We start from the raw sequence: 10,239 nt of genomic DNA, 5'->3' as shown, positions 1-10,239 counted from the left end.
CTTTCACCTTCTCCATGTGTGGAGATGGATTTACTCAGTTATCCAGTCTGTTGACACGCCAGCCAGTTCATACCCAGGAGAGGCCGTTCAGATGTTCCACATGTGGGAAGGACTCATATGACCTCCTGGCTCATGAGCAAGTTCACACTGAGGAGAGCGCATTCACCAGGCCTGTGTGTGGCAACGGATTCACTCAGTCATGCCAGCTCACTGAACATCAACATGTACACAGTGATCAGAGACTTTTTAAATGTTCTGACTGCGAGAAGAGCTTGAAAAGCAAGAAGTATCTGCAAATACACCAGCGACTTCACACTGGGAAAGAGACTGTTCATCTGCTCTGAGTGTGGGAAGAGATTTGTTCAGTCATTTGACTTGCTAATGCACCAGTGACGTCACACTGGGGTGAGGCCATTCACTTGCTGTGTGTGTGAAAAGGGATTCACTCAACCCCACCAGCGAGTTCACACTGAGGAGAGGCCATTTATTTGCTGTGTGTGTGGGAAGGGATTCACTCAGACATCCCACCTTGTGACACACCAGCGAGTTCACACTGGGAACAGACCATTCATCTGCTCTGAGTGTGGGAAGGGATTCACTCAGTCATACCAGCTTCTGTTGCACCAGCGAGTTCACATTGGAGAGAGGCCATTCACCTGCTCAGTGTGTGCTAATGAATTCATTCAGTCATCAGACAGTCTGGTGCACCAACAAGTTCATACTAAGGGGAGGCCATTCACCTGCTCCGTATGTGGGAAGGGATTCACTCAGTCATCCCATCTGCTGAGGCACCAGTGAGTTCACACTGGGGAGAGGCCGTTCACCTGCTCAATGTGTGGGAAGGGATTCAATCAGTCATCACACCCTGTGACACACCAGCAAGTTCACAAATGACTGCAAGAATTAGATTCTGCTTTTAATCATATTGAAGACTAAATGTGTGGGTTAATCTTGATGTGTGTAAGAAAGCCACTCTCTTCCATGGTTTAGAGCTCCTAGATATGGAACAGAAGCTCCTTTACAACTATGTTTAGAGTCAGGAAGAATGCTGGAAACATGATGTCAAATCAGAGATTGGTGTAAAACTGGGATCTGTTCCTGACTGAAAGTAAAATGGTAAGAAGTCTCACAACACCAGGTTAAAGACCAAATAAACCTGTTGGACTTTAACCTGGTGTTGTGAGACTTCTTACCATGTTCACCCCAGTCCAACGCCGGCATCTCCACATCAAAAGTAAAACGGCAGGTTTAACTTTACAGTCTGAAAATAGTGATAGAAACTGACTGTTGAAATCTGTCAACATTAGAAAACTATTTATAAATAATTTGAGGGTTCTTTACAGTTGGGATCTTTCTCTGTTCTGTCCACTCAGGGTATTAGATAACAGACTTTCTCCTTGAATATCCAGCTGGAGTATTTGGCCCTGATGTGTTTCTTTGTTCATCTTATTGACTCTAAATATTGAGCCTTGTGGTTTCAGACACCAGGTAATCAAATTCCCAACAACAGATTGTCTTTTATTGACTTTATTAACAGCACTGCAATAATACAGACAGAGTAATTCCTCACATGGTTCCAGTACTCAGTGAAGTACTTTTTTTAAATTCATTCATGGGATGTGGATGTCACTGACTTGGCCAGCATTTATTACCCACCCTAATTACCCTTGAACTGAGTAGTTTGCTGGGCCATTGCAGAGGGCATTTAAGAGTCAACCACATTGCTGTGGATCTGGAGTCAAAGATGTGCCAGACCAGGTAAGGACGGCAGATTTCCTTCCCTAAACACATTAGTGAACCAGATGGGGTTTTTTTACAACAATCGACAACAGTTTCCTGGTCATGAGACTTTTAACTCCAGATTTTTATTGAATTCAGATTTCACCACCTGCCGTGGTGGGATTCGAACCCTGGTCCCCAAAGTATTACCTGGGACTCTTGATTACTAGTCCAGCGACAATATCACTACGCCACTGCCTGCCTTTTATATGAAATTTATATGCATCTCCGAGCCTGTAATGGTGTATTGGTCTGTAATTTTAACAATCTAATTCAATATTCCTTCTGTAATATCCTGTCTACCACTTTCCTGTTACCTGATGAATTTGTTAATTGTTATTATCACTGGATTGTCACAGTTTCCATGTGTTTAACATGATTAGTTAGTCTGTACCTGAATTTTATGATTTTTTAATGCAAGTTACACAGCAATTCAGCCTATTGGCTGTGAGCCTGTTCCTTGAATGAAATATCATTCGACTTAAAATTTACCCAGTCTGGAGAACAGAGATAATACAGTGGATTCAGAACTCTCTCCTCCCCAGCTCTGATCGAACAAGCTGCAGTTACACTGGAGATATTTATGTTTAAATTGTTCACTACAGTTGTGATCTGACCCTGTTCAAACTGTAACCAGAATGATATCTGTGCATTGTTCTGAGTGTGAGCACAAGAACGTGTCACTGTCACAAACAGATACCATTTCCTTTGTTCACACCTCCACACAAATACCAGCCCTTTACACACTCCTTTTCTACACAACCACAGCAACATGAGCAAGGATGTGAGGCTCATTACTATTCATCCACATTTCATAACAGCAAAGGCTCCACAGTACAGGAGCACACTGACCGTATAAGAGCCTCATCAGCCTGCAGGCTCCTGTTAAATACAGAGCAGTACAGGAACACACTGACAGTGTAACACAGCCTCATAAGCCTACAGGCTCCTGTTAAATACAGAGCAGTACAGCAGTACATCAGTGACAAAAACGGTTGATGAAGGAAGGGCCGTGGATGTCGTCTATATGGATTTCAGTAAGGCATTTGACAAAGTCCCACATGGCAGGTTGGTTAAGAAGGTTAAGGCTCATGGGATACAAGGAGAAGTGGCAAGATGGGTGGAGAACTGGCTTGGCCATAGGAGACAGAGGGTAGTGGTCGAAGGGTCTTTTTCCGGCTGGAGGTCTGTGACCAGTGGTGTTCCGCAGGGCTCTGTACTGGGACCTCTGCTATTTGTGATATATATAAATGATTTGGAAGAAGGTGTAACTGGTGTAATCAGCAAGTTTGCGGATGACATAAAGATGACTGGAATTGCGGATAGCGAAGAGCATTGTCGGGCAATACAGCAGGATATAGATAGGCTGGAAAATTGGGCGGAGAGGTGGCAGATGGAGTTTAATCCGGATAAATGCGAAGTGATGCATTTTGGAAGAAATAATGTAGGGAGGAGTTATACAATAAATGGCAGAGTCATCAGGAGTATAGAAACACAGAGGGACCTAGGTGTGCAAGTCCACAAATCCTTGAAGGTGGCAACACAGGTGGAGAAGGTGGTGAAGAAGGCATATGGTATGCTTGCCTTTATAGGACGGGGTATAGAGTATAAAAGCTGGAGTCTGATGATGCAGCTGTATAGAACGCTGGTTAGGCCACATTTGGAGTACTGCGTCCAGTTCTGGTCGCCGCACTACCAGAAGGACGTGGAGGCATTGGAGAGAGTGCAGAGAAAGTTTACCAGGATGTTGCCTGGTATGGAGGGTCTAAGCTATGAGGAGAGATTGGGTAGACTGGGGTTGTTCTCCTTGGAAAGACGGAGAATGAGGGGAGATCTAATAGAGGTATACAAGATTATGAAGGGTATAGATAGGGTGAACAGTGGGAAGCTTTTTCCCAGGTCGGAGGTGACGATCACGAGGGGTCATGGGCTCAAGGTGAGAGGGGCGAGGTATAACTCAGACATCAGAGGGACATTTTTTACACAGAGGGTGGTGGGGGCCTGGAATGCGCTGCCAAGTAGGGTGGTGGAGGCAGGCACGCTGACATCGTTTAAGACTTACCTGGATAGTCACATGAGCAGCCTGGGAATGGAGGGATACAAACGATTGGTCTAGTTGGACCAAGGAGCGGCACAGGCTTGGAGGGCCGAAGGGCCTGTTTCCTGTGCTGAACTGTTCTTTGTTGTTCTAGCAGCACACTGACAGTGTAAGAGTCTCATTAGTCTGCAGGCTACTGTTAAGTACAGAGCAGTACATCAGCACACTGACAGTTAACACTGTTTCAGAGGCCTGCAGGCTCTTGTTAAAAACAGAGAAGTGCAGGAACACACTGACAGTGTAACACAGTCTCATCAGCCTGCAGGCTCCTGTTAAATAGAGCTGCACAGGAACACACTGACAATGTAACACAGTCTCATCAGCCTGCAGGCTCCTGTTAAATACAGAGCGGCACAGGAACACACTGACCGTGTGACACTGACTCATCAGCCTGCAGGCTCCTGTTAAATACAGAGCGGCACAGGAACACACTGACAGTGTAACACAGTCTCATCAGCCTGCAGGCTCCTGTTAAATACAGAGCGGCACAGGAACACACTGACAGTGTAACACAGTCTCATCAGCCTGCAGGCTCCTGTTAAATACAGAGCGGCACAGGAACACACTGACCGTGTGACACTGACTCATCAGCCTGCAGGCTCCTGTTAAATTTGCTGAGACGATTTCAATTTAAACCAGGTTTGCAGGCATCATGTTCCATTCACACATCAAAGAAGAGAGAGATGTTTTGGGACAGGGGTGAAGTCCAAGCAGACTTGTTTTTGGCTTTTTTGATCACAGGACTGTGACCGATAACTTCCCTGGATCCCAGCGCCAGGAAAGACACTCTGGAAAATATGGGAGCTTAGAATTGTCCATGAGAATAACCAAAGGCGTGAGAACTGAAATAATCTAGAGTTCGAAATGAGAAAAGGCCCCAAAATGAAGCTGGTAGCAGGACATCAAGTCTCCTCTTCCATTGGAGAAATATTAACACAGCACTGCGCATTTCCATAAAAACTGACTTAGTGACATTTATCTAGAATATCAATAACTCCTAGAACAGGGTTGGAGTTTAACATGAGCAGAAACACACAATGGAAGTGATTGACAGAATCCCACCCTTGCACAGAAACTTACTGATGTCTCAATAGGTGTGGTGACTGAATAAGTCCCTTCCCACAGACAGAGCAGGTGAGCATCCACTCTTCAACACGAATGCATTGGTGTGTCTGCAACTCACTTTTCTCTCATTCGTAATGTTTAAAAAGTAATTTTTCAGTGTGAACATGTTGATGCAAACTGAGAGTGTCTAACCGAGTGAATTCCTTCCCACACTTGGAGCAAGGGAACGGCCTCTCCCCAGTGTGAACTCGCTGATGCCTCAGCAGAGTGGATGACTGAATGAATCCTTTCCCACACACTGAGCAGGTGAACGGCCTTTTTCCTGTGTGAGTCTGCTGGTGTCTCATCAGGGTGGCTGACTGAGTGAATCCCTTCCCACACACAGAGCAGATGAATGGCCTCTCTCCAGTGTGTGTGTGTTGGTGTTGTTTCAAGTGCTTTTTGCTCTTAAAGCTCTTCTCACAGTTGGAACATTTTAAATGTCTCTTATTGGAATGAGAGCGTTGGTGTGACTGCAGGTGTTGTGACTGAACAAAACCTTTTCCACACACACAGCAGATGAACGGTCTCTCTCCTGTGTGACTGCGACGATGAGTTTCGAGATGGGAAGGATAATTGAATCCCTTCCCACATTTCCAAGGTTTCTCCATAGTGCCAGTGTCCTTGTGTCTCTCCAGGTTGGATGATCAGTTGAAGTCTTGTCCACACACAGAACATATGTACAGTTTCTCCCAGCTGTGAATGGTGTGATGTTTTTTCAGGCTGTGTAACTGGTTTAAGCTTTTTCCACAGTCAGTTCACTGGAACACTCTCACTCGGGTGTGTGTGTGTCTCAGTGCTTTTCCAGTCACACTGATGTTTGAAATCTTCTCCTCCAGGCAGAACAGACAAACATTTCTCCTTCCACATTCAAAGTCTCAGGATATTCAGGTCCTAATAAATCGATACTCAGTCTGATTTTTATGTGATGTTTCCTCACCTCACCTGTAAAAGGAGTTAACAAAAATCGTCACAGTCAATCGAGATAGAAATTCAGTCCAAAGATGTGCGGGTTAGGTTGATTGGCCATGCAAAAAAAAAAATTGCCCTTCGTGTCCTGAGATGTGTAGTTTAGAGGGATTAGTGGGTAAATATGTAGGGATTTGGGGGTAGGGCCTGGGTGGGATTGTGGTCGGTGCAGACTCAATGGGCCGAATGGCCTCTTTCTGTACTGTAGGGTTTCTATGATTTCTATGAAATTCTGAACAGACAATTCTAGTTTCTCTGGAACTTTTTTTCCTCTCTCATTCCCCCAAATCTGTAAATCCCCGTCCCACACATTCTCCCTCCTCCCTGGGCTGAAATCCAAACCCATCTCACCATTTCTTTCCTCCACTCCCAGTTTTCTCCCTCCCTCTCCTCTGTCTGGGTTCAGTTCTCCAGCTCCTGTCTGCTGACTGACAGTAAAACCAATGGGTCTTATTGGAGGTGTTGGGGCCTCCAGCGGGTGTTTGTGAATCCTCCCCGCCCACCTCCCAGGGTTTCCTTCCTTCCCAGAGATCCGAGTCCTCATTGATTTGAAGCCAAAGTGTAACCTCTTATTTATTGTCCCCCTCCCCCATCCTCTGATGTGAACCATCCTCCAGTGGCTGAGCCAGGATGGGGCCGTTAACCTGGGCCTGTTCCCGGGAGGGAGGGAGGGAGAAACCCCGCAGCTGCAAACCAGGGAGCTGACAATGATTCTGAAGGGTTTGCGGATCCACAAAGTGTTTCCAAATCCTCCCCAGTGTCCAGCCGCCGGCTCCAGCGCTCCCCCCCCCCCTGGGCCTGTCCCCGCAGTAAAGCCGGGGCCTGCGGCCTGGGCCAGAAGTTGGTGCCGCGGTTTCCATTCCGACCCTGTGCTCGCTGTCTCCTCCCGAACCTTCCCTGGTACCATGACTGACACTGAGCATGGTCAGAGTGCACACTGCGCCTGCGCACCTGCACTCACTGATAGAGGACATTCTACAGCGCGGGGGACGCTGGGTAAACCCGCCGGCATTGATGACTCAGGTTGATGATGGACAGTTTAAACATTCGTATTCGGTTCGAATTCCCAATGGAGAAGCGCATTACAAAATCAGTATTTATATCATATGGAAACCCCTAAACCTGAACCAACTTCCCTGATGGGCACAATTCACCCTCACCCGCGCCATATTTTCTTTGGAGTCCACAACTAAATCCACAACCTGGCAGGGGTGACCTCTTTTTAGATCAAACCAAATGAACAAACTCAAATTAAGTGAGGACAAAGTAAAAGGGACAGCTCCCCAAAAGGAGGGGGAAACAGCCCGAACAAAAATCAAAGTACAAATGAAACTTAAAGGCATCAAATTAAAATGTGATTATCAGGGTCAATAACACACCCCAACCCCTGCGGTGCCAACGGGCACGGGAGGCGTCAACCGCGCCTGTGGACACTGCATGCTCCCTCTCCAGGGACCTGGCAGGGGTGAAACCATGATCAAGCAGGTGGTTTGTCCAGGACGAGGCTATCCCATTGCACTCTGGGTGTGCTGATGCCTGTGATGTGCCCAAATATTCGATATTTGATTCCAAATTTTGTGGTAGTTCACACACAAAAAAAGAAAAAAAAGTTCATAACCTCCTTGCACTGTTTGTTGGAGTTGAGGAGACAGTGAGGAAGGAGATTGCTTCAAGATGAACTAACCCGTGTTTGGGATAGTAAAAACTCACCTTACAATGTGTTTAAATACAAAGCTTATTTACTTGACTTTTACCCAGAATATTAGCATTCATAAGTGGTCTGGAGTTTATTAACTTCAGCAGAAACAGACCATGATAAGCAATAATAAAACCAGAAAAGTGCTGGAAAAAAAACAGCGGTCTGACATTATCTGTTAATATTTCAAGTCCATTTGGCTCTTCAGAGTTCACCCAGAGTTCACGTTAACTCTGTTTCTCGCTCCATGGATGCTGCCAGACCTGTTGATTTTATTTTAGCATTTTCTGGTTTTATTTCAGCTTTCCAACAACTGTAGTATTTCTGCTTTTATTTTACAATCCCAATAAGCATTGTGCGCTCCTGGATGTGATTAACAGCAGAATTCAATCATTGTAGTTTCTTGTGAACTCGCTGGTGTCTCAGCTGAGTGGATGACAGAGTGAATCCATTCCCATACATGGTACAGGTGAATGATCTCTCCTTAGTGTGTGAGTGCTGGTGCACAGTTGGTTCGTCTGATATCTGAAGCCAGTCCATAATAAGATATTAAAAAGACTCAATGCAGCATGTTTAAAGAACAAAGAATAGTACTGCACAGGAACAGACCCTTCGGCCCTCCAAGCCTGCGCCAATCACATTGTCCTATCGAGACCAACTGCTTATATCTCTCTATTCCTCATTTGTTCATATGCCTATCAAGATAAGTTCTTAAGTGTGACTAACATAACTGCCTCAACCACCTCACTTGGCAATGCATTCCAGGCCCCCAACCTCTGTGTAAAAGAGTTCCTCCGCACATCTCCACTGAATCTTTTCCCCCCTTATCTTGAACTTGTGCCCCCTTGTAATTGTCATTTCTGCCCTGGGAAAAAGCTTCCAACTATTCACTCTATCTATACCACTCATAATTTTATAAACTTCTATCAAGTCGCCCTCTGTCTTTCCAAGTAGAACAATCCCAGTTTATTCAATCTTTCCTTATAGCTAATACCCTCCATACCAGATAACATCCTGGCAAACTTTTTCTGTACTCTCTCCAAAGCCTTCACGTCCTTCTGGTAGTGTGGTGACCAGAATTGGACACAGTATTCCAAATTTTTCCAGCTTATCTATATCCTGCTGTATTTTCTGACAATCTTCATCACTATCCGCAACTCCACCAAGCTTAGTATCATCTGCTGCAAACTTGCTAATCAGAGCATTTTCTTCCAAGTCATTTATATATATTACAAACTTCATTAACATAAAGATGACTAATTTGATTATCAAAAACATTAGCCTCTGAAGTTTATCAACAGAAACTCACCCCAATGAACACAGTTCAGTCATTGAGGTCACAGAGTCACAGAGGTTTACAGCATAGCCCTTCAGCCCAACTTGTCCATGCTGCCCCCTTTTTTTGAAACCACTAAGCTAGTCCCTATTGCCCATGTTTGGCCCAAATCCCTCTGTGTCCACAGAATCATAGAGGTTGACAGCATGGAAACAGGCCATTCGGCCCAACTTGTCCATGCTGCCCTTTTTTTAAACCCCGAAGCTAGTCCCAATTGCCCGCATTTGGCCCAGATCCCTCTGTACCCATTTTACCCATGTAACTGTCTAATCGCTTTTTAAAAGACAAAATTGTACCCGCCTCTACTAATACCTCTGGCAGCTTGTTCCAGACACTCACCGCCCTCTGTGTGAAAGAAACTGCCCCTCTGTACCCTTTTGTATCCCTCCACTCTCATCTTAAACCTGTGTGCTCTACTTTTAGACTCCCCTGTCTTTGGGAAAAGATATTGACTTTCTGCCTGATCTGTGCCCCTCATTATTTTATAGACCTCTATAAGATCACCCCTCAGCCTTCTACGCTCCAGAGAAAAAAGTCCCAGTCCATCAAGCCTCTCATTAGAACTCAACCCATCAAGTCCCGGTAGCATCCTAGTAAATCTCTTCTGCAGTCTTTCTAGTTTAATAATATCCTTTCTATAATAGAGTGACCAGAACTGTACACAGCATTCCAAGTGTGGCCTTACCAATGTCTTGTACAACTTCAACAGACGTCCCAACTCCTGCATTCAATGTTCTGACCAATGAAACCAGGCATGTTGAATGCCTTTTTCACCACTCTGTCCACCTGTGACTCCACTTTCAAGGAGCTATGAACATGTACCCCGAGATCTCTATGTTCCATAACTCTCCCCAATGCCCTACCATTAACTCAGTAAATCCTGCCCTGGTTCAATCTACCAAAATGCATCACCTCGCATTTGTCTAAATTAAACTGCATCTGCCATTCGTCAGCCCACTGGCCCAATTGATAAGATCCTGTTGCAATCGGAGATAACCTTCTTCACTGTCCACTATGCCACCAATCTTGGTGTCATCCGCAAACTTACTAACCAAGCCTCCTTATTTCTAATCCAAATCATTAATGTAAATGACAAGTAACAGTGGACCCAGCACCAATCCCTAAGGCACATCGCTGGTCACAGTTCTCCAGTTTGAACAACAACTTTCTACAACTACCCTCTGGCTTCTGTCATCAAGATGTGGAGATGCCGGCGTTGGACTGGGGTAAACACAGTAAGAGGTCTCACAACACCAG

Source organism: Mustelus asterias, unplaced genomic scaffold (genome assembly GCF_964213995.1).
Source record: "Mustelus asterias unplaced genomic scaffold, sMusAst1.hap1.1 HAP1_SCAFFOLD_210, whole genome shotgun sequence".
NCBI lineage: Eukaryota > Metazoa > Chordata > Chondrichthyes > Carcharhiniformes > Triakidae > Mustelus > Mustelus asterias.
The sequence above is the reverse complement of the archived record's forward strand: the minus strand, read 5'-3'. Positions refer to the sequence as shown.